Genomic DNA, 26,279 nt, shown 5'->3' on the forward strand with positions numbered 1-26,279 from the left:
TTTTTTGACACGTATATATATTATTATTTTTTAACAGAGGAAGAAAATCCGTGCTTCGGAAAACGCGATGATGTGTTGTTATTATTATTATTTTTTACTCTATGTTATTTATATACCCCACCCCAATTTTTGTTTTGTGTTCATGGCGATGGTAGTACCCAGTGCGGCGACCCGTTCACCCAACGATGCGCCTCTGCTCACGAACCTTTCGAAAGCTGCTTGCTCCAATTTTCTGTCTGCTTCGTGACGTGCGTCCAGATCCGTCTGCGTGGTGTTGTAGGCGATGTCGTGATCTTTGCATGCCGCGTCCAACGGATTCACACCCTTGTCTCCTCTCTCCAATCTTTTCTCGAGTTTGGTACCCGGTCCGCAGTACTGGTAGCCAGGTAGATGCATCTCGAAAGGTAACTTGTTGATGATGTCGTTCACGAGCCCCTTTCCTTCGGCCACGTTCCAAAATTTCGGAGGCAGCGTGTTGATGATTTTGATCAGGTAACCTATGCCCTTGTCGTCGTTCACGATGAAGTTGGAAAGTTTCGTGCTGATCATGTCCACGATGCCAACCTTCTCGTTGTAGAAATTACGGTTGCCTGCATTCTCTTCGCCGGCTATCACCAACAATCGGTCCACGAGTTTCCTAACGTCGTCCACCCAAACGAATTCTTTGGGTAGCGTGTTGTAGCGTTTGACGCCGCTGCCTGTTTTGACCTGGTTCCAAATCGGTTTGATGAGATTCCTGTACTTCTCGCCGCTGCTCGATTTCACCCTATTCTGCGAGGCGTCGTTGTTCTGGTACAAGGCATCCGTCATGATCAGAATTTCCTTGTAACTTTGGTAATCTTCGTCGGTGTAATCTTTCGGCTGCTTTTTGGCAACGAGTTCCCACAGTCCCACCGTACCCGGATGCCTGGTCCAACTATCCTTCTCGCCTAAATTAACATTAATGTCGTTGCCTTCGAAGGTCACCTTCGATTTCCCAATCTTCCACACCACACCACCGCCTTCGTTGGTTTCCATGCTGGGATACAATCCGAACACTTCATCCTTGTCGAATTTCCCCGTACTCAGGTAGTCTCGTGCCAAAGGTCCCAACTCGATTTTATCCGAAGACGACGACGTGCTACCTATAGCTCGACGTCGTGCCGGTGCATCCTTCAGTTCGAACGGCGTCGAAGGAATGCTCGAAATGGGCGTGGGTACGGCGTAACTTTTAGCTGCGAGCGGTACGAGTTCGTTGATCAAATTTTTATTTTGTTCCGAGACACTTTTAATTTCTTTACCTAGACCGCTGATGGCATCGATCACAGGTTGATCCTGACGTTTCTTCTCTTCGTAGAATCCGCGATTCTCGGATTTCCAACCTTTGAAGCGTTTCGCGAGGTAATCGCGAAGCTTGAGATTTTCGTCTTCGATTTTTCGTTTCGTCATGACGTTATTTATATACGTCGTTTCTCACAACGTTGCAACGTTTAGAAAGTCGTTGATTTTGTTTCTGTATTTTCCGTCGTTGGGTTTCCTCGTCATGTCGATCGTCGCGAATCCGAAATCGTCACCGTTCCAGCAAGTAGAGCAGCAGCGTTCCGAAAATTGATTGTAGTTCATGTCTCCGCCTACGTAGTCATCGTACGCGTGCTTGAGGTTGGTGTGATCTTGACGAAACAAACATATGAAATTAGCGTTGTCGCGTACTAACTGTTTTGGAATTTTGGAAAACGTTTGAGCTAGGTAGAAGCAATCCATTCCTTTGTGACGACCTTGCGTGAAAAAGTTGCGAATTTCATTTTGATTTTCCAGGATGGCGTCGTCGAACACAACGACTGAATTTTCACGACAATCGTCGAGTGGTTTTATTTCCGAGGCGAACGTTGCAATGTCCAGACCATCGTACAGTTTCATCAGTTGCTGTTATTTGGATTGCTCCAAACTTTTCGAGAACACGTACAGGTGCCTGTTCTTCCAATCTAACCAATTCGGTGCGAGGAGAAAATTGTCCACGAGCAGTGTCGTTTTCCCACACCCCGAAGGACCTACGATCAGACAGCGGATGCTGTCGGGAAGCAACTCACCGTTCTTTTTTTCTCTCGTTTGACTTTCCGGATCTGGTAGACGCTTCACCACGTTCCACGTACTCACAAGATCACTTCGTTCCCGTCGATCCAACTCTTTTCCGGAAGTCCCAGCCATTTGACAAACAGTTTGTCACCTTTCCTACGCAATACTTTCTCGATTAGGTACGTGTCGGGGTGTTTCGTTTTAGAGAGTTCCTCTTCGTAAAATCTTCCTTTCAAAATCTCGCCGCTACTATCTTTTATTATATACGTGTGTCGGTTTCCGGGTAAAACTCGAACCACCGTAAAGAGTTCCGTGCTCCAATTTTTTGTGAATCCCTTCTCGAAGGTGCGTTTGAATTTGCTGATCCTCACCCGGTCTCCAATTTTGTATTTAGCTTTTTTTGTCGTGGGTGTGTACTTTGGACAGTAAACTGTAGAAATTAAACGCTGCTCGTCAGATTTCGTAACGTCAGCTGGCTTCATGCCTATCGTTCTGTGTACCGTATCATTATAGGTGTCGACGAGTTCCGGCAGGATGTCGACCCATTTGTAATTTCCCCGAAGCGTGAATCGTTTCCACATGTGTGTTTTCAAGGTTCGATTGAATCTTTCCACGATGCTGGCTTTGATGTGACTGAAGGTCGAATAATGTCGAATGCCATGTTTTTGAATAAACTTTTGGAATGCGGCGTTGTAAAATTCTTTACCGTTGTCCGTGTGCAGAAACCGAGGTCGTCTGCCTCCGCTTTCGCGAAAAATTAATTTGAATGCTTCCGTGACGCACGATCCCGTTTTCGCCTTCAAAGGTAGAGCCCATGCGAATTTCGAAAATGTGTCTATGACGGTGAGGAGGTACTTGTTGCCCTTGTTCCATTTATGTACGTTTTTCAAATTGCCGCTACTCATCTCCACGAGGTCACTTTGCCAGAGGTCGTCGATGCCCTTGGTTACCACAGCCAAACGTTCGTAGTTGCGGCGTGCAGGTTTATGCAATTCTTCGACGATGGCTTGCCTAGACATTTTTTTGTTTAGAGATTACGTTTCAAGAGAAGCACCAGCGTGATGGGATTCAAAGAGGGTGGCACCTCGCTCGTGTTTTGAATGATCAGCTTATCGCCGGCACTCACGTCGAAAACGGTGAGATCTTCGTCTTCGTGTATTTCATATATGTTGCGCGTTTCGTTCCAACGTGCCAGAGGAATGTTTCCCGCTTTCTGGACACCACGATTCGATATTAAGGTCATGGTGGGAACGCTAGCTTTTCTGCCGTGAGACCAGTACGAAAATTCGTTTATCTGAATCGTGCCATCGAGGAGAAACTTGTAGTACGGATGATAAGGATGTAACATGTACAGTTTGTTACCTTCGACGAACGTGGAGATTCTCTGTTGATTGGGAACGCTGTTGATTTCGATGGCTTGCAAGGTGAACAATTTGGCGAATTTAGTGTCGAAGGTGACGAGATTACTGTGAACTTGTCCGAGTTTATTTTCGATGGGCAGCAAATGCTCGATTATGGTATCCGTTACGGTAGAAAACGACGGTTTGATTTTCACTTCCACGTTCAACTGCTTGTAGTTTTCGTTGAGTTCTTGCAACTTGTAACCGAAAGAGGCCAGCGTCGATTCCTGCGTGGATTCCAGCACTCCAACTTGATCTCTGATGTTGACGACAATATTCTGAATGTTCTCGACTTGATTCAATTTCGAGCTCTTCTCGGTAAGATCGTTCACGATGCTTCGCATCTCTGTAAACTGCGCGTGAAGGTCGGCGACGCTCTGCGAAGTGGGCAGCGTCGACACCAGCGAACTAATTTCGTCTCGAATCTGTTCCACGTTCGCCGTTTCCGTTTCTAGTCGTTTCAGCATTCGAGATATGTTTCTTTTCAAAGCGTGCAATTCTTTGGAGGTGGGGAGATTGGTCACCCTACTCTCGAGATCGCTCAACGAACTTTTGATGTCGCTCGAATCGGATAGTGCCGTCACCGCCGTTTTCAATTTTTCCAAATCTTCGCTCGAAGGCACGCTCGTCCGTAACGATTCCAAGTCACCCTGTATGTTGTCAAGTACGTGATGAAAATGAGCGAGATTCGTTTCGACGTTCAAATTTTCTAAATATTCGATCTTCTGCTGAACCGTGCTCAACGTGTCTTGAATGCTCGTCAACGCTCTCGCTTCAGCGTGAATATTTTTAATTTCTTCGTTGATCAATTCCAAGGACGCCTGAAGCGTAGCGATGGTGGTTTGAATGTGTTCGAAATCTCGATACGCCTCCAATTGAATTTTTATGTTTGCGACGCTTTTACCGATGACCTGCAGTTCGTCTGACGATGGTAGGTTCGTCATGGTATCTTCCAAAGTCTGCAACTTGGATTTAATTTCTTCCAACGTGCCTGTGAATTCTTCTTGTAATTTGGAAACGACGACATGCAAGCGTTCTGCGTCTATATCGTTCACGACGGTTTGAAGTTCAGAGAAATTCTTTTCGATTGCGGAAGTTCGTTCTTCGATTTCGAGTTTCAATTTTTCCAAATCATCATTTTTCAATTGAAATTGCTGTAATTTGGCCAAATCATTTTGAAGCGAATCCACGCTCAACTGTATATTTTGAACGTTGTCGTAAGAAGGTACGTCGACATAATTTTTTATCAGCGTCTTCAGTTCGGAATCGATTTTCAGAATGGGGTCGAGACATTGCGTTTGGAGCGTAGCGATTTCCGACTCTAAACTTTTGTTTAAGGTCTCCTGCAAAGCAATCAAATCGGTCCTCAACTTCTTAACTCGAACGTCCAACATGAGAATCTCTTCTGCGTGGTCTACACGCTTGGTGTTGCCGAAAATGTCGTTAGGCATTTTTGGTTAACGGTTATTTATAATAGGATAGACGATTCGTAATTCTACGAAGAGAGGAATGAGTTTGTCGTAATCTCCGAGGAGTTCCATGTAAAGATAATCTCCTGCAGAAACATCGTACGTAATGTTAGAAAGCATCTTGTCGTGCTTGATTCGAAAAATATTCTTGCCGGTAGAAATTTTGATTTCGCCTGCGTTCACCGGATTCACGGTGATTTGAAGTTTCCCGTCGATCGGAATTTCGTAGAAATGTAAATTGTTATTAAAAACATAAAACATCTTGCCCACATCGTCATTCAGTTTCGTCCAAATGCTGTTGAGGTGAACAATCAGTAAACCATTGAGTTTAGATAACACGGAAGGTAAGAGGTTATTGAAATTTGGCTGTGCAGTCTCCATGTTGATCTGTTTGCGGAAAGTAGATAGTAAATGTACCTTTGACTGCAATTCTGATTTCTTGACCAAACGACCGCCAAAACCAGAAAAATTCATTTTCTATCCACGTTCGGCGCCTCATTTATTGCGCTGACGATGTTTCACGGCGCAAAAAAGCCGTGATGAGTGAAAGATGAGCTCTCATCCTCTCATCCTCTCATCCTCTCATTCTTGAAGGACCAAATGTTTGTAGATCGTGACCTTTGTAAACATCTCTCTCGAGAACGATGTGCCACACACACACACACACATACACTCACTTTCTCTCTTTGTTCCGCGCCTCCTCTCATCCTCTCATCCTCTCATCAACTTATTCTTCAATGATAAGTGCACCTTATCGTAACCAAATGTTTGTAGATCGTGACCTTTGTAAACCTTTCTCTCGGGGGAACAATGTGCCACACACACACACACACACACACACACACACACACACACACACACATACACACGCGCGCGCGTGTATTGTGACGCAAACAAACAAACAAAATAATAATTGTTGTTTTTTAGGATACCTGGCCCCTATAACCTCGCCAGGGTGCGTGGTGCCCAGCCAAAAAAGTAAAAGTTTTCTAATGGCTGCGGTTATCTACAACCGCACCTCTGTAGAGTTTCACGTGTTTTTTTTTTTCTCAAACTTCCATGAAACTCTACAGAGGACCTCCGTAATGCACGCAACGTGAACTAACGACTCTAGTGTTATTTGATGTTGTGATATTTTTGGATATAGAGTTTTATTGTGAGATATAGATAAAAATAATTATGTTTATTATAATATTTTCTTGGTGAAGATGGAGAATATGTGTGTGTTACAAATAAAGTTGCATGCTTTTTTTTTCTAGTGTGTGTATGTGTTTTTGATGTTTCGACAGCATCTGAAACGATAAAAAAAGAATTTTATTGTTAATTTTCACGTGTAAAAACAACAACAAATTTTGTGCAAATTCTGATTGTCTCGTGCTATAGTGCAAAAAAAGATATTGTAACTGATAACTAATAAAATTGACATTTGTAACTGATCTGAACTAGTGAAATTCGTATTGTGCCATTGTAACTGATTGTGCTAGTACAAAAAATTTCTTATTGTGCAAGAAAAGATGTTAAAAACTTGTTAAAACTGCTCTGTGACCCTCTCGTTCTTCACGTCGTAGGCGAAGGACTTCTCTGCAATCAGGATGACACTGCATAGGGTATCCTCGGGCAAGGCATCGTGGAACTCGCAGACGACCTTGATGTTGGTTCGATCGTTGACCACAACCTTCTTTCTCTTAGATGTGTTGATGACGGTCATGGGTCTCCGTGCTTTGAATTCGCTGGGCGTGTAGTACATGTCCACGCTTCCCTCGGTCACGCGTTTGTAAGCCGAGAACGCTTCGTAAAGTTTGAGGTAATCGTTTTTTGTCATGTCGAGGTTGTAATTCTCGCGCGGGAACACTTCGTTGCGTCCATTCTTGAGATAAATGTTCTTGTTCTTGCAGTCGTCGAACTTGCTGGAATCTTTTTCCTGATTCTTGTCCCTCCCGGTCTGAAAGAGCACTACGACGAAATCTGGCATATCGAACTGTATGTTGTTGAACTGCGTCGTCACGTCGAATTCCATGTGACTTCCCGATGCCACCTTCTGTACGCACTGGTAACCGTGAAAGTGAATCGGCACCTGCGGACTTTTCAAGATCTCCGCTTTGTACTTGAGGGCGTAATTCGTTTCGTATTCCACCACCGGCATTCTCAATTCCATGCTCCGGATGACGCATTTTGCTGCTTCGGGTAAAGTGTTGGCTATCGGCGTGGTGCCGTCCGGACCCAAAGTAGCGTATCGCATCAGTGCGTTGTTGTCGTTGGCCGCTCTTCGAAACGTGATCCTCAGTCCTCCCTTCCACATGATCTCCTTGTAGTCCGAGAAGAAACCAGGCAGCAGACGCATGGGAAAAAGCACCGTGTGACTTCTCGTCGATATTTTGGTCCCGGCTTCGAATCCCCCGGCCTGGTAGTACGCTGCGTCCGTTTTGGATAATTTCAACGTTCCCACTGCCGTCGACGTGATGCCTGGATAATCTATTCTGTCGATGACGGTGTTGTGTTTCCTCACCTCCACCTGCGAGAACAGGTGAGGCACGAAGTTGTCCACGAGTATCTAATTTGCTGCTGCGGGAAACGCGTCTCCGCTTTCCTTCTTCACCACGTCGAATTGAAGGTAGAGGTCCGCTCTGTGAGGATGAACGAACCCGTCGCCTACGCCCACGTCGTATTCGATCTCCCTGTTCGCTTCGTTGAGATTGGCGAACGTGCGACGGTTGGGAGGGAAAGATTGCAATTCGTAACTTTCGATTTGCTCCATTTTACATGTATGGTTATTTATTATACGTTGATCTCCACGATGGCCGTCGTAGTGGCACCTGCGAAATCCACCACCTCTCCTTTCTCGTTCGTCACCACCAACTCTATGTCGTCTATGCGGTTGCGACATACTGGAAAATAGATCGGCGAAGAGGGCGTGTAGATGATCGGTTCCATGAACTCGGAACTTGGTTTGAAAGTGGCGATGATTCCCGTCTGCTTGTGACTTCCTAATAATCCGTCCGAAGATTTCGTGATCATGCCTTCCGCCACGTTGCAGTGTACGTTCAGAGTCTCTATGGCCAAGAATTTAGGAATGTTGGTTGCTACGTGCTTGATGCCAGCTTCGAGTTTTGGGTGGTTGTTCTCGAAACCTAAAAGTTCTCCCATGGTGCCCAGGTCCACGGTCTCCATCGCGGATAGGATTTCCACTCTGTGAGTGACCGAATTTTGAGAAAGGTACGTGCCTTTGGGTAACTGAGCTTGCAAAGTGGAAAGATTGTATTGGCCTGGCGTGACGACGATGTGTTCGCTTCCGACGCTAATTTTGTTGTTGTGATGCGTAACATTAGGTATGAGGTACATGCTGTAGAATGCACGCAGAGCCACGGATTTAGGATAGACGATGTCGTCGTGCAGCGTGAGTTTCAAGATCGATGATTCGCTCGTGAGATGGAACACGCCCATCCTAGTGATGCTGTTTGAGGTTCCACAATGCTTTCTGGAAATCCTCGATCGTAGGGTTATTTATTTTAGAGAGAAACGCGAGCACGGAGAGGCAGAGATGACCACAGTTCACGTCTCCGAAATTTTGAATGCGTTCGTCGTTGTAGTATATAGAGGTTTTGTTCGTTTTCAGATAATGAATTAAATTTGTAGGTGGAACACCTCCGAAAGAATCGAAAACGAATGCTTTGTTATTGTCGTTTTTGTGGTAACATATCCAATGCGTGCCTGGATTTTCTTGACCGTCCAAGTTGACTACTCCGCATTCTCTTCTTTTAACGCTTGAAGGTAACGAGTCGGACATGAAAACTCCTCTGAAGTGTTTGATTTGTAACGGTTCGATCAGAGATTCAATATCTCGGTTGGTGAGTGCTGTTGTTTCTTTTTTTTAAACTTTTTCATCACGCCCTTGCCCCCTTTCTTCTCCATGGCCAGGTTGTGACGTTTCTGTTCTTCCAATTCTGCTTTGTTCTTCTTCGAGTCGATGACGGTTTTCGCGATGGCGGCGCTACCACCGGCCAAACTTCCAACAGCCCCCAATGCTGCCAGGATGGCCGGGATGCTGAATATGAAACCTCCGACCTTTTGCTGTTTCCGCGAACGCTGCAGGCGTCTCAATTGAGGTGTACTGAGAAGTAATTTCATTCCGTGTCCTTTCGACAAGCAAGAACGTTTCTTCTCGCGTTGTTTCTTGGTGAGTAACCCATCGAGGGCACCTAGATTTTTAAGATTGGAGTATGGTATCTGGTACACGACACCCTTGGGCTTCATGTTGATGCTCTATGTGTTATTTTTACGGTATGTTATTTATATATATATTCTGAGATTTTTTTTCAATAGATGTTATTTTATATATACTCCGCGTAGCCCCGTTACACAAATTCTATTACATGCTTTGTTTTCTTACCAAGAAGTTCCTTTGTCCACTTGTACACGATTCGGGTTTTGTTCTCGATTAAGATAGCTAGCTTCTCGTCGGATAACATGATAGCATATCGATCTGGTAAAAATAGACTGTATTGTCCGTTGAGCAACAGACACACCTTGGGACCATACTGGGTAGAAACGAATGAACCGGAAGTTATCGTGTAAGGTTTGTCGACATCTAATTCCTGAATTTTTACATACTCGACTGACAAATTTAGCATTTGTTTTAATGCTTGGAGGTCACTTATTTTTTCAGTTGTCATATCGAAGAAGAGAAATTTTCAGTGTGTGTGTTAGAGAAATTTAATTTTTTTTCACGATGTGTGTTATTTATATATACCGAAGATTATTTTTTTTTCACGATGTGTGTTATTTATATATATTTTTTTTTCACGATTTGTATCGAAGATTTTTTTAACAGAGGAAGAAAGTTCGTGCTTCGGAGAACGCGATGATGTGCGTGATGATTTCTTGAGTTTCCTGTTTGGACTTACGCCAATCATCAGTATATCGTCTTCTTCCCTGCCTCGCCTCGTGCAATTCATCTAACCTATCGTTTAATTTTTCCCCTGCAGCCAAAAGCAGAATGTTGAGATCACCGCACCTCAGGCCGCTGATCTCCCGAAGATGGTCCTTGAGAACTATTTCGCATCCCATGCGAAATGCCGGCGTCGTTCTAGCTATGATCTCAAGTTTATTAACATCTCCGTTAACTACCTTTTTGAATATTTTAGATAGTAGTTCGTGCGGCAAATCAGTTATGCAAGCCATGTTGTTTTTTTTACTGTATGTTATTTATATACCCCACCCCAATTTTTGTTTTGTGTTCATGGCGATGGTGGTACCCAGTGCGGCGACCCGTTCACCCAACGATGCGTCTCTGCTCACGAACCTTTCGAAAGCCGCATGTTCCAATTTCTTGTCTGCTTCGTGACGTGCATCCAGATCCGTCTGCGTGGTGTTGTAGGCAATGTCGTGATCTTTGCATGCCGCGTCCAACGGATTCACACCCTTGTCTCCTCTCTCCAATCTTTTCTCGAGTTTGGTACCCGGTCCGCAGTACTGGTAGCCAGGTAGATGCATCTCAAAAGGTAACTTGTTGATGATGTCGTTCACGAGTCCCTTTCCTTCGGCCCCGTTCCAAAATTTCGGAGGCAGCGTGTTGACGATTTTGATCAGGTAACCTATGCCCTTGTCGTCGTTCACGATGAAGTTGGAAAATTTCGTGCTGATCATGTCCACGATGCCAACCTTCTCGTTGTAGAAATTACGGTTGCCTGCATTCTCTTCGCCGGCTATCACCAACAATCGGTCCACGAGCTTCCTCACGTCGTCCACCCAAACGAATTCTTTGGGTAACGTGTTGTAGCGTTTGACGCCGCTGACTGTTTTGACCTGGTTCCAAATCGGTTTGATGAGATTCCTGTACTTCTCGCCGCTGCTCGATTTCACCCTATTCTGCGAGGCGTCGTTGTTCTGGTACAAGGCATCCGTCATGATCAGAATTTCCTTGTAACTTTGGTAATCTTCGTCGGTGTAATCTTTCGGCTGCTTTTTGGCGACGAGTTCCCACAGTCCCACCGTACCCGGATACCTTCGAAGGTCACCTTCGATTTCCCAATCTTCCACACCACACCACCGCCTTCGTTGGTTTCCGAACACTTCATCCTTGTCGAATTTCCCCGTACTCAGGTAGTCTCGTGCCAAAGGCCCCAACTCGATTTTATCCGAAGATGTGCTACCAATGGCTCGACGTCGTGCCGGTGCATCCTTCAGTTCGAACGGCGTCGAAGGAATGCTCGAAATGGGCGTGGGTACAGCGTAACTTTTAGCTGCGAGCGGTACGAGTTCGTTGATCAAATTTTTATTTTGTTCCGTGACACTTTTAATTTATTTACCTAGACCGCTGATGGCATCGATCACGGGTTGATCCTGACGTTTCTTCTCTTCGTAGAATCCACGATTCTCGGATTTCCAACCTTTGAAGCGTTTCGCGAGGTAATCGCGAAGCTTGAGATTTTCGTCTTCGATTTTTCGTTTCGTCATGACGTTATTTATACACGTCGTTTCTCACAACGTTGCAACGTTTAGAAAGTCGTTGATTTTGTTTCTGTATTTTCCGTCGTTGGGTTTCCTCGTCATGTCGATCGTCGCGAATCCGAAATCGTCACCGTTCCAGCAAGTAGAACAGCAGCCTTCCGAAAATTGATTGTAGTTCATGTCTCTGCCTACGTAGTCATCGTACGCATGCTTGAGGTTGGTGTGATCTTGACGAAACAAACATATGAAATCAGCGTTGTCGCGCACTAACTGTTTTGGAATTTTGGAAAACGTTTGAGCTAGGTAAAAACAATCCATTCCTTTGTGACGACCTTGCGTGAAAACGTTGCGAATTTTATTTTGATTTTCCAGGATGGCGTCGTCGAACACAACAACTGAATTTTCACGACAATCGTCGAGTGGTTTTATTTCCGAGGCGAACGTTGCAATATCCAGACCATCGTACAGTTTCATCAGTTGCTGGTATTTGGATTGCTCCAAACTTTTCGAGAACACGTACAGGTGCCTGTTCTTCCAATCTAACCAATTCGGTGCAAGGAGAAAATTGTCCACGAGCAGTGTCGTTTTCCCACACCCCGAAGGACCTACGATCAGACAGCGGATGCTGTCGGGAAGCAACTCACCGTTCTTTTTCTTCGTTTGACTTTCCGGATCTGGTAGACGCTTCACCACGTTCCACGTACTCACAAGATCACTTCGTTCGCGTCGATCCAACTCTTTTCCGGAAGTCCCAGCCATTTGACAAACAGTTTGTCACCTTTCCTACGCAATACTTTCTCGATGAGGTACGTGTCGGGGTGTTTCGTTTTAGAGAGTTCTTCTTCGTAAAATCTTCCTTTCAAAATCTCGCCGCTACTATCTTTTATTATATACGTGTGTCGGTTTCCGGGTAAAACTCGAACCACCGTAAAGAGTTCCGTGCTCCAATTTTTTGTGAATCCCTTCTCGAAGGTGCGTTTGAATTTGCTGATCCTCACCCGGTCTCCAATTTTGTAATTAGCTTTTTTTGTCGTGGGTGTGTACTTTGGACAGTAAACGGTAGAAATTAAACGCTGCTCGTCAGACTTGGTAACGTCAACTGGCTTCATGCCTATCGTTCTGTGTACCGTATCATTATAGGTGTCGACGAGTTCCGGCAGGATGTCGACCCATTTGTAATTTCCCCGAAGCGTGAATCGTTTCCACATGTGTGTTTTCAAGGTTCGATTGAATCTTTCCACGATGCTGGCTTTGATGTGACTGAAGGTCGAATAATGTCGAATGCCATGTTTTTGAATAAATTTTTGGAATACGGCGTTGTAAAATTCTTTACCGTTGTCCGTGTGCAGAAACCGAGGTCGTCTGCCGCCGCTTTCGCGAAAAATTAATTTGAATGCTTCCGTGACGCACGATCCCGTTTTCGCCTTCAAAGGTAGAGCCCATGCGAATTTCGAAAATGTGTCTATGACGGTGAGGAGGTACTTGTTGCCCTTGTTCCATTTATGTACGTTTTTCAAATTGCCGCTACTCATCTCCACGAGGTCACTTTGCCAGAGGTCGTCGATGCCCTTGGTTACCACAGCCAAACGTTCGTAGTTGCGGCGTGCAGGTTTATGCAATTCTTCGACGATGGCTTGCCTAGACATTTTTTTGTTTAGAGATTACGTTTCAAGAGAAGCACCAGCGTGATGGGATTCAAAGATGGTGGCACCTCGCTCGTGTTTTGAATGATCAGCTTATCGCCGGCACTCACGTCGAAAACAGTAAGATCTTCGTCTTCGTGTATTTCATATATGTTGCGCGTTTCGTTCCAACGTGCCAGAGGAATGTTTCCCGCTTTCTGGACACCACGATTCGATATTAAGGTCATGGTGGGAACGCTAGCTTTTCTGCCGTGAGACCAGTACGAAAATTCGTTTATCTGAATTGTGCCATCGAGGAGAAACTTGTAGTACGGATGATAAGGATGCAACATGTACAGTTTGTTACCTTCGACGAACGTGGAGATTCTCTGTTGATTGGGAACGCTGTTGATTTCGATGGCTTGCAAGGTGAACAATTTGGCGAATTTAGTGTCGAAGGTGACGAGATTACTGTGAACTTGTCCAAGTTTATTTTCGATGGGCAGCAAAGGCTCGACTATGGTATCCGTTACGGCAGAAAACGACGGTTTGATTTTCACTTCCACGTTCAACTGCTTGTAGTTTTCGTTGAGTTCTTGCAACTTGGCACCGAAAGAGGCCAGCGTCGATTCCTGCGTGGATTCCAGCACTCCAACTTGATCTCTGACGTTGACGACGATGTTCTGAAGGTTCTCGACTTGATTCAATTACGAGCTCTTCTCGGTAAGATCGTTCACGATGCTTCGCATCTCTGTAAACTGCGTGTGAAGGTCGGCAACGCTCTGCGAAGTGGGCAGCGTCGACACCAGCGAACTAATTTCGTCTCGAATCTGTTCCACGTTCGCCGTTTCCGTTTCTAGTCGTTTCAGCATACGTGATATGTTTCTTTTCAAAGCGTGCAATTCTTTGGAGGTGGGGAGATTGGCCACCCTACTCTCGAGATCGCTCAATGAACTTTTGTTGTCGCTCGAATCGGATAGTGCCGTCACCGCCGTTTTCAATTTTTCCAAATCTTCGCTCGAAGGCACGCTCGTCCGTAACGATTCCAAGTCACCCTGTATGTTGTCGAGTACGTGATGAAAATGAGCGAGATTCGTTTCGACGTTCAAATTTTCTAAATATTCGATCTTCTGCTGAACCGTGCTTAACGTGTCTTGAATGCTCGTCAACGCTCTTGCTTCAGCGTGAATATTTTTAATTTCTTCGTTGATCAATTCCAAGGACGCCTGAAGCGTAGCGATGGTGGTTTGAATGTGTTCGAAATCTCGATACGCCTCCAATTGAATTTTTATGTTCGCGACGCTTTTACCGATGACCTGCAGTTCGTCTGACGATGGTAGGTTCGTCATTGTATCTTCCAAAGTCTGCAACTTGGATTTAATTTCTTCCAACGTGCCGGTGAATTCTTCTTGTAATTTGGAAACGACGACATGCAAGCGTTCTGCGTCTATATCGTTCACGACGGTTTGAAGTTCAGAGAAATTCTTTTCGATTGCGGAAGTTCGTTCTTCGATTTCGATTTTCAATTTTTCCAAATCTTCATTTTTCGATTGAAATTGCTGTAATTTGGCCAAATCATTTTGAAGCGAATCCACGCTCAACTGTATATTTTGAACGCTGTCGTAAGAAGGTACGTCGACATAATTTTTTATCAGCGTCTTCAGTTCGGAATCGATTTTCAGAATGGGGTCGAGACATTGCGTTTGGAGCGTAGCGATTTCCGACTCTAAACTTTTGTTTAAGGTCTCCTGCAAAGCAATCAAATCGGTCCTCAACTTCTTAACTCGAATGTCCAACATGAGAATCTCTTCTGCGTGGTCTACACGCTTGGTGTTGCCGAAAATGTCGTTAGGCATTTTTGGTTAACGGTTATTTATAATAGGATAGACGATTCGTAATTCTACGAAGAGAGGAATAAGTTTGTCGTAATCTCCGAGGAGTTCCACGTACAGGTAATCTCCAGCGGAAACATCGTACGTAATGTTAGAAAGCATCTTGTCGTGCTTGATTCGAAAAATGTTCTTGCCGGTAGAAATTTTGATTTCGCCTGCGTTTTCCGGATTCACGGTGATTTGAAGTTTCCCGTCGATCGGAATTTCGTAGAAATGTAAATTGTTATTAAAAACATAAAACATCTTGCCCACATCGTCATTCAGTTTCGTCCAAATGCTGTTGAGGTGAACAATCAGTAAACCATTGAGTTTAGATAACACGGAAGGTAAGAGGTTATTGAAATTTGGCGGTGCAGTCTCCATGTTGATCTGTTTGCGGAAGCCAAAAAGATTCATTGTTCTTGTTAGTTATTTAAATTTTCTATATGCTGTGCCCCTTTGTAGATCGAATAAAAAGAAGAGAAGATTTTATCTACGGCGATGCAATTCAAAAAACTCGAACGTGTAATTATGTCATTAGATCGGGATGAAGAAGAAAAAAATAAGAGTTGAATTTAATGAGGCCTCGTTTAGAGCGAGCTTAACGACATAATAACAACTTCTAACTTTTCATCCCCCGAGGGCTCCTCTTTTCCTCCATATGTTTTTGAAGAATAGCAAAAGACACAGCGGACTTCATGGCTATGGGGTTACTGTTAACACACGTCACATTTATCGCTTCCATTACAGTGGCCCCACTCTCTCGTGTGGATTTGACAATCGAGAACACGTAACTTGTTGTCTCTGCCATCCAATGCGACCTTGCTTACGCGCGTCGTGTACAGTTCGTGTAATTTATTCGCAATGCGATGATCTGTGCTGAGTTGTCTTTTACCTTGAAACAGGCATTCTTTGTAGTCTTTCATGCCAAATTTGCTGGTACTTATTTTTCCTACCCCTTTCGCTTTCTTGATCTCTTTTTCTTCTGCAATCTTGACGCAGTACATTTTGGCACGAAGCCCCGCAAATTCGCTGATGTAATTACCAGCCGCTTCATCTTTGAACTTTCCTATGGTCATTTTATTTTCTGTCGAATGCAAGTGATGGTCTGATGGTAAGTTGCTAAAATCAAAAACATGCTTCATCGAACTCAGATCATGTTCGAGGCTTGGTGTTTGGATTAGAAAAATAAAGCTATCCGTGTCAATGTAACATATTTGGATGTTATCTCCATAAAAGGGTTGAAACTGATCGTAGTACGATTGGTACATGTGCAATTTTGATAGTTCAAGGACGGTAGCACCTATGGCAATCGGCTTGTTGAGCATCACTTGCTTCTTGTTCTTCTCGACGAATACTAGATTCTCGTCGAAAATGGTGAAGTTTTTGAAGTAGGGGGACGCGACGATCTTCTCAAATTTCTTTTCGTTTGTGACCAACGTTGCGTCGATGTAATTACGCACGTTTTCCATCGTCTTGCCGTAGATGGCGTTGTTAAACAGTTTGTACAGATCCTTGTCTGCAGGCGATGTCGATTGCGCTCTGCGTTGCGTGTTCTCGGCTATGTAGGGTTCGAGCCACCTACTCTGTCGGAACTTCAATCCTCTATGAACTTTCTTCAGCTGCAAACCGTGACTTATGTAAAATTGGATGAGTCGGTAGTGCAGAACGTAATTCCGCTTGTTCTCCATGCTTAGTATTAGTTTTGGCTCCGATGATCCTCCAGGTGGCTTCTCTTTGGTAGGGGCCAGGGCCAATCCGTGATGTTTTTCGTGAAGCGTTTCGGGATAATCGAGATCCACTTCCAAGAAACAGCCCCATTCGTTATCTTCGCTCCAGTTGAGAAAATCCTCACAGGAGAGTTCCTCCTCGGTCATCCACGCGTAGTCGCTGATGGGAAGACACTGGGACATGGAGTGGCCGTACAGGTTGTTGACATCCCAGTAGACGATGTAGGTGTTGGGCTTCGATGCATCGTAACCAGGCGTATGAGGATTGTTTGCCTGAGCATGGCGTCGGGGACATTGGACGATGCCACCGCGTATCGCACTCTCCATGAATGCATACTGTTCCTTCTCTGCGATGAGTCCCAGTTCCACGTTGGTGTATTTCATCATCGATTCCCAAGTCAATCCCGGCGTCGTGAAGAAATACGCAGGATCCAACTTGTAGATCGAGATGCATCTCTTGCGAAACGACTCGAAAATATCCATGAGAAGTGTCACGTCCAATTTAAGATAGAGATCGTGATAATCACGAAAAGTTTGGCAATTGAAGGCCGTCCACACACTACGAGCGTGTTCGTAGTCCTCTTCGGAACAGACGTCCTCTGTGAGATGAGAATAAAATGCCTCCCGGGGTGGAAGTTCCGCCTCGTCAAATTTGTCGAAATCGTTGACGTACTCGTAGGGGTAGACGCCCTTGCGACGCAACAGATTCAAATTCTCATCTCTCCCCGAAAAACATTTTTGGTTGGTGGCCACAAGATCTTCGTCGCCAAGTTGAGCTGCAAGAGTAGCAAGGCTGGAGGACAGGAAATTGTAAGAGTCCAGGATTCTAACTTCCACACTTCCTCCTTCTTCGAGAGGGATCCACACTCTCACTGTAATATACTTCTCGCTCGTTCTCGGAATGATGCTGATTCGAGTCGTTATGTTGTAGAGCTCTTTGACGAACAGATGCGTATCGTATTTTTCCGTGTAATGCAGAAACACGGCAACAAAATGCGACTCCTTAATTTTAAGATTGCAAGAATTACAGATCGTGTTCAGGAATAATCCATTCTGGTGGTCATGGTGTACGACCTTGTGATTTTCGGGGGTGAAAGCCTGGTTACACTCCGCGCATTTCGTTGCCGTGTCATGTCTCCGCTGTTGTTCCGTCGTGAGAGCAGGTGGAGAAACGTAAGAGCCTTTCAGGCTGGGTGCAAGTTCTCTCGCGCATTCCGCTATCTTCTTAACAAAATGTTTTGCCGCATCAGGTCCGCAATACAAGATGACATCATTTAATTTTTCTCCGTAGATGGAGAAACTGCAAGGCTCGTGGTGAAAAATTTGGATCGTGCTTGAGGTAGAGGGATCAGGGTCGCAAGACGTCATGGGAACTTGGAAGCTTTCAAAATCGGCATAAAGGACGACAGGATGGTGGAGAAGAGCCTGGTGTTTCTGAAATTTCATCTTGGTTCCGGGTTCCGGCATGACATCTTCGGGTTCTGCATTCACAGAGCCAAAACACTTGTGCTGTTCTTTCATCTTCTTTCCCACGCGAAAAATTCTCAAACACCGATCGCAAATTTCGATCTTATCGTGATGCTTGCTCATCTGTCTTCCTACTAATCGTGAGAAATTCCGTATCAAACTGTAACGACCATCTACAAGCAAGAGTCGAATTACATTATTCTGGCTTCTCGCAGGTCTTAACACACGAATGTTGTCGCAATCGTCAACCCCAAACACAGAAATATCGATATCTTCTCCTTTTTCCTCTCTATAGTTTTTTTCAAATTGATTGATCTCATTCAGAGGCACAGGATAGGAAATTCCTCGCATGACATTCTTGTATTTCCTCTCGTATCGTCTGTAATTGGACAGGCGTTCGGGGTTAACATTATTAGCTGGGTGTAATGCGACGATGACAGACCATAAGAAACTCTTCTGATCATTACTTTGTATGTTTAACACTGCATTTTGCTTTTTTTTTTGTTTTTGTTTTTTTGAGCACTGCGTAAGGGTTTGAAATTGCACACTCGAAGCTCTAACATGTGGCTGCGACCGCAAAGACTCCATCCACTTCCTCGACCTTCAAACGCTTCTTGTTTTTGTGTCAGATGCTCAAAAAGCCGTGTAACTATCTCGTCAAGATCCTCGTGATTGCCCTCATGTAAGCCTTCACACCCTACGTAAAAGCTGAAAGTGCTTGACTCGGACGAGACAACTTTCTCATACAGCAGGGTCAAGACGAGATGAATTTTAATTGCAACATTAACGAGGCAATCCCCTAGTTGATCAACTACCCGCGATTTCACATTGTCGAGGAAGGTACTCGAGTCACATTTTTCGTCACTTCCAGATTTATACGTCATGATGCGTGCGCTTTTATTCAAAGCACCCCATTCTTCTGCATCAGTGCGAGATTTCTTTGCCGGGGGGGCGTCATCATGTTCCGGTAGACGACATTTTTTCAAATGCCTAGCAATATTAGGTTTCGAAATTAATTTTCCACAGTTACGACATGCCATTTTCCCGCAAAGACCGGAGGGACCTGCTTGCGGTTCCATTTTTTTTCTCTGTTATTTATATATACAGAGAAATTTTTTGGGGTTGGTGGTGGTAGGGGAAAGCGCACTGAAACAGAAGGAAAAAAAATAGATCAAAAATGCTAGACAGGTTTTTTCTTTCCACAAGTGCATATATATATATATATTAGACGCGATCAGTGTGTGCACTGTTGTAGGAGGTGTGTGTCAATTTTTATGACTCCTCTCAATATGTGTGTGTGTGTGTCAGACGCAAAACAAAATAAATATATGATGAAAAAAACACTTGAAAAACAACTTACCTTTCAAGAGAGATAGAGAGAGTTCAAAAAAACTTGTAGCTCACTAAAACTTCCACGATGATATATATGTATACTGCCAGACAAACAAATTAAAAAATACTGAACTGCCACAATTGACGTTCACCTTTCAAGAAAAATAGAGAGACTTCAAAATAAAACTTGTAGCTCACTAAAACTTCCACGATGATATATATGTATACTATCAGACAAACAATTAAGAATACTGAACTGCCACGATTGAGGTTCACTATGATAATGATGTACAAAAAGAGAAACTGGTGCGTTATATAGGAACCCCCCATCCCACGCGACCCCCTTGGTGAAAACACAATGAGCGCTATAGTCAATGTCCTAGCAATAAACCCCGTTGACAGTTCCACCTCATGCGTGTTTATCATAGTATTCGATCATTTTTTCCTCGCATCCTCTTACAGATTCGCTTCGGGCGGAAGCGGATGCGAGATAATTAGGTTCGGGGAGTTTGTTGCCGTTTGTGGTTGCCGAGGGTGGAGTCGTCCACTGCGGAAGCGGGTGGCAATGAACCCCGTTGACAGTTCCACCTCATGCGTGTTTATCATGGTATTCGATCATTTTTTCCTCGCATCCTCTTACAGATTCGCTTCGGGCGGAAGCGGATGCGAGATAATTAGGTTCGGGGAGTTTGTTGCCGTTTGTGGTTGCCGAGGGTGGAGTCGTCCACTGCGGAAGCGGATGGCAATGAACCCCGTTGACAGTTCCACCTCATGCGTGTTTATCATGGTATTCGATCATTTTTTCCTCGCATCCTCTTACAGATTCGCTTCGGGCGGAAGCGGATGCGAGATAATTAGGTTCGGGGAGTTTGTTGCCGTTTGTGGTTGCCGAGGGTGGAGTCGTCCACTGCGGAAGCGGATGGCAATGAACGTGGAGAGAAAGTGATACACGCGCGCGCGCGCGTGTGTGTGTATGTGTGTGCACCACATTGTTCCCGAAAGAAAGAGGTTTACAAAGGTCACGATATACAAACATTTGACCGGGGTTTGGAAAATTACAATAAGGTGTATTCATCCTTCAAGGGTGAGAGGATGAGAGTTCATCTTTCACTCATCACGGCTTTTCTGCGCCCGTGAAACATCGTCAGCGCAATAAATGAGGCGCGGAACGTGGAGAGAAAGTGATACACGCGCGCGTGTGTGTATGTGTGTGCCACATCGTTCCCGAAAGAGAGAGGTTTACAAAGGTCACGATATACAAACATTTTGACCGGGATTTGGAAAATTACAATAAGGTGCATTCATCCTTCAAGAATGAGAGGATGAGAGGATGAGAGGATGAGAGCTCATCTTTCACTCATCACGGCTTTTTTGCGCCGTGAAACATCGTCAGCGCAATAAATGAGGCGCGGAACGTGGAGAGAAAATGATACACGCGCGCGCGCGTGTATGTGTGTGCCACATCGTTCCCGAGAGAGAGGTTTACAAAGGTCACGATCTACAAACATTTGGTCCTTCAAGAATGAGAGGATGAGAGGATGAGAGGATGAGAGGATGAGAGCTCATCTTTCACTCATCACGACTTTTTTGCGCCGTGAAACATCGTCAGCGCAATAAATGAGGCGCCGAACGTGGAGAGAAAATGAGTTTTTGAGGTTTTGGCGGTCGTTTGGTCAAGAAATCAGAATTGCAGTCAAAGGTACATTTACTATCTACTGCGGAAGCCAAAAAGATTCATTGTCCTTGTTAGTTATTTAAGAATACGGTCAAAGTTTTTTTTTTGTAATGACAGGCAAAGTTTTTTTTTCCACATGTATGTAATGCGTCACAATACAAGCGCGCGCGCGCGCGCGCGCGCGTGTGTGTGTGTGTGTGTGGCACATCGTTTCCCCGAGAGAGGTTTACAAAAGTCACGATATACAAACATTGCCGGAGTTCGAAAATTACGATATGGCGCATTCGCTCACCACTGTTGCCAGCCGTATGTCTCTCTCTCTCTTCATCTTACAGCAACGTTGGCATCTCTATTTTTTTTAGTTGCAGGTGGTTTGCCAACACACTCTAGTTAATAATGGTACATATTATACACACACACGCACACACATACTGTGTTGCCATCCACCCATCTCTCTCTCTTTTACGGCAGTGCGTGTTTGTTGCCGGCTCTCCTTGCCCAGTGTGTGTAGGTTGGCAAAAATTGCTTTATGCACTGTAAGGCAAGCCTCAAGCAAAGTTGCCAGCTCCTTGCTTTAGGTTAGGTTAGACCAAGAAAAAAAAGTTGTAGGTAGGCTGTCGGTTGTTTAACTCTTCCCTCTTTCTCTCTCCTCTCTCTTTTTTTTGTAAAAAGCTATGGCAAAAGCACCAGTAGGTTGGCAACCTTGCTTTATGCACTGTAAGACAAGCCTCAAGCAAGGTTGCCAGCTCCTTGCTTTAGGTTAGGTTAGACCAAGAAAAAAAAACCTTGGTGATTTTTTTCGAGTAAGGTGTTGGCAACACTGCGAGAAAATAAGGCTTATGCCTTACAAGAGCAAACCATTAAGAAGCCTCAAGCAAGGTTGCCAGCTCCTTGCTTTAGGTTAGGTTAGACCAAAAAAAACCTTGGTGATTTTTTTTCGAGTGAGGAGTTGGCAACACTGCAAGAAAATGGGGCTCATGCCTTACAAGAGAAATCCATTAAGGCGAGCCCCACCGAGCCCCATTTTCTGTTGGTGAGCCCGTGCTCCAATACTACTTACATCATCTGCATATGCTAACAACTAAGTCACACCATTTAATTTTAATCCTTCTTTAGTTTCTTTTACCTTCCTAACAGCATATTCTAAGGCAAAATTAAAGAGCAATGGAGATAATGCATCTCCTTGTTTTAACCCATCATGAATTGTAAATTTGTCAGGCACATTAATACCCAGACGAATTTTACTTTCTGTCTCACTGGTGCATACTTTTATCATACTAACAAGCTTCTTAGGTATTCCAAACTCGACTAATACTTGTATATTATATAATATATCTCTTTTGACTGAATCATATGCTTTTTTGAAATCAATGAATAGCTGATGGACATTTTGATTATATTCCCACTTTTTTCAAGTGTCTGTCTGATGTGAAAAATTTGATCTGTAGTTGATCTGTTACTTTTACATCCACATTGATAATCACCTATAATTTCATTAGCATATGGGGTAAGCCTTGTTAAAAGAATGTTAGATAATATTTTATATGTTGTTGAGAGTAGAGTAATTCCACGGTAATTATTGGAGTTCATTTTATCACCTTTTTTGAACACAGGAACAATTATGGATTCTTTCCACTGTTGAGGTAAGTAGGTAGTAAATATTCATTTGAAAACAAGTCAACTGTGACCCTTAAAAAACCTGTCATTTTAGTGTGCTTTTCTTTTTCAAGCTAGAACAAATATATTTCTTTCTGGCCAGTGTGTGTGTGTGGTTATCTGATGGCTGTGTGCAGTTAGATAACCACGCACCTCTATAGAGCTTTTTTCGCCATTAAACCCCCTACCGTAAATGCATGCAACGACTCAAGTGTTACTTGATATTTTTGATGTGAGATATGTTTTATTGTTTTTCTTGATGAAGATGTATAGAGAATACGTTGCATGCTTTTTTTCTAGTGTGTGTGATTGTTGTTCAGCAGCATTATTTTGTGCTATAGTGCAAAATTCTCATTATCTCATACTATAGTGCAAAATTTATATTGTAACTGATTATCTTGTGCTATAACGAACTAAAAGAGCGACAAAAAGGCTCTGAAAAAGTGTGTGTCCAAAACGTACTTTCAAGTACTCATGCTCCAGTAATGTAACTTTCTAAAATCCTGTTTCTATATCGTGAGCTTTGTAAAAACTAATGTTGCGAGAGTTTTTGCTTTCCTTATGTTTGTGGTGTCAAAAAGGAAAAATGATTTCTGAGTATCAGAAAAGTTGTGTTTTAGGTCGACCGTTTCTCGGGGATGTGATTGTGTAGACGCCGATGTTATGATACTATTGTTTGGACCCATGTACTTTACTGTTACGGTAATACAGAGGTTCATCTTCTACCGTTAGCATTACTCATTTGTAAGCCTCAGGCAGAGAAATAAACCACGACGCGTGGCAGCTGTCTCGCGTCAATTATTTTCACATCAGGCAGGAAGGAAAAGCGCACCTGGCGCTTGCTTTTTCTGAACAATGCAATAGGAAGAGCGAGATTTCTAGGTCGCGACAATCAAATCGCATCGGACAGGGAAGTAGTCAGGTGCTCGCGTATCTGACCATTGTTTTCAGCGTCCAGGATAAATTTTCCCACAGCTCGCTTTGTGCAAACGCAAAAAGCAAGCTACAGAAAGCTGAACCGAGCAAATGCCACGGTTGGTTGTGTTTGTTTTCTAGGCCACGCGAAGAGGAGTGAGAATTGGTCGTTGTCAGGGGTTAGTCTATCGGTGGCGCGGCACCGCACCAGATCAGATAATGTCTACTGCTTCGATGCCGAAGGAAAGAGCAAACGAGAGAGTGTAAGCGATGACGGCACGGCTGGCTGTTTTTTTCTCTCGGGGTTAAAATGGAGCTTCATGCGAGGAACTTGGTATACTAAACCATTACGTCTACTGCACTGTCGCACGTAAGCGATGATGAAGTAGACAGACTGATACCTGAAACTATTACTGTTTATGGAGCCATTTGCAACAAATGTTGACACGTTATCCTATTACCTTTCGGAGGTACATACCTATCTTAATCGTGTGTAACTTACCACACATCTATATAACTTAACTTATTTTTTCCCCCTTCGACCCTTAGTTATTTTCCCCATGATTGGTGTTCGGAAAAAGTTGACTATTTCATACTTTTTAAACGGTACCTCGACGCATATTTGTCAATCTGTGAAAAAAAATGATATTACCAAAACATGAATATGTGTAAATTAAAAAAGATTATCCTGTTCACTATTTTCTGTATACAGAGTAGTGTAAACGTATTGTTTCTACGCAACACTTTGTAGGTATGCATTTGTAGCCTCTTTTTTATCAATTGAATATAAGTTTTTGACTATTTTGACAATTTTTTGTCGATGTTTTAGCGTTTAGCGATGTTTTAGTAAAATTTCCCTTTTTTTCCCACTCACACTTGGTAGGTACGCATTTATAGCCTTTTTTTTATCAATTGAATATAAGTTTTTGACATATTTTGACACTTTTTGTCGATGTTTTAGCGTTTAGCGATGTTTTAGTAAAATTTCCCTTTTTTTTCCACTCACACTTGGTAGGTATATCACGATCTTACGTGATATAACTTAACCTATTTATTTTATTACGTGCTAAACTACACGAGAGCCTCTACGTACTTTGACCTACTTAGTAGTGCAAGTGGGAGAGTTCTGCGCCCGAAAATGGGGCTCGGAGTGGGGCTCGGTGGGGCTCGACTTAATGGTTTTCTCTTGTAAGGCATAAGCCCCATTTTCTCGCAGTGTTGCCAACACCTCACTCGATCACGATCTTACGTGATATAACTTAACCTATCTTACGATTTTTTTACGATCTTCAGTGATATAACTTAACCTATCATTTTTTTATTTGCACACCGAACTGTAGTAGACCCAAATGGAGAGTTCACCAACCGAAAGTGGGGCTCGGTGGGGCTCGACTTAATGGTTTGCTCTTGTAAGACACAAGCCTTATTTTCTCGCAGTGTTGCCAACATCTTACTCGATCACGATCTTACGTGATATAACTTAACCTATCTTACCATTTTTTTTACGATCTTCAGTGACCTATAATTTTTTTTTAATTTGCAGCATCGAACTAACTTACATTATATTTTATATAACCTTGTTGAATTTTTTTAGTATGTAACAATTTTTTTTTTTTTTAGGAATTTTTTAAAACTGCTCCGTGACCCTCTCGTTCTTCACGTCGTACGCGAAGGACTTCTCGGCGACCAGGATGACGCTGCACACGGTATCGGCAGGCAGCACGTCGTGGAACTCGCAGACGATCTTGATGTTGGTTCGATCGTTTACCACCACCTGCTTCCGTTTCGTGGTATTGATGACGAACATGGGTCTGTGGGTTTTGAATTCGCTGGGTGTGTAGTACATGTCGACGTTTCCCTCGGTCACGCGCTTGTAAGCGGTGTAAGATTCGTAAAGTTTTAGATAATCATCTTTGGTCATGTCGAGGTTGTAATTCTCGCGCGGGATCACTTCGTTCCTGCCATTCTTCAGATAAACATTTTTGATCTTGGAGTCGTCGAATTTGCTGGAATCTTTTTCCTGATTGTTATCGCGTCCAGTCTGAAAGAACACAATGACGAAATCTGGCATGTCGAACTGTATGTTGTTGAACTGCGTCGTCACGTCGAATTCCATGTGACTTCCCGACGCTATCTTCTGCACGCACTGGTAACCGTGAAAGTGAATCGGTACCTGTGGACTTTTCAATATCTCTGCTTTGTACTTGAGGGCGTAGTTCGTTTCGTATTCCACCACCGGCATTCTCAACTCCATGCTCCGGATGACGCATTTGGCTGCTTCGGGTAAAGTGTTGGGCAGTGGCGTGGTGCCGTCCGGACCCAAAGTAGCGTATCGCATCAGTGCGTCGTTGTCGTTGGCCGCTCTTCGAAATGTGATCCTCAGTCCTCCCTTCCACATGAACTCCTTGTAGTCCGAGAAGAATCCCGGAAGCAGACGCATGGGAAAGAGCACCGTGTGACTTCTCGTCGATATTTTGGTCCCCGCTTCGAATCCTCCCGCCTGATGGTATGCTGCGTCCGTTTTGGATAATTTCAATGTTCCCACTGCCGTCGACGTGATGCCTGGATAATCGATTCTGTCGACGACGGTGTTGTGTTTCCTCACCTCCACCTGCGAGAACAGGTGAGGCACGAAGTTGTCCA

The sequence above is a fragment of the Lepisma saccharinum genome, chromosome 1, assembly GCF_977018435.1.
Source record: "Lepisma saccharinum chromosome 1, izLepSacc3.1, whole genome shotgun sequence".
Taxonomy (NCBI): Eukaryota; Metazoa; Arthropoda; class Insecta; order Zygentoma; family Lepismatidae; genus Lepisma; species Lepisma saccharinum.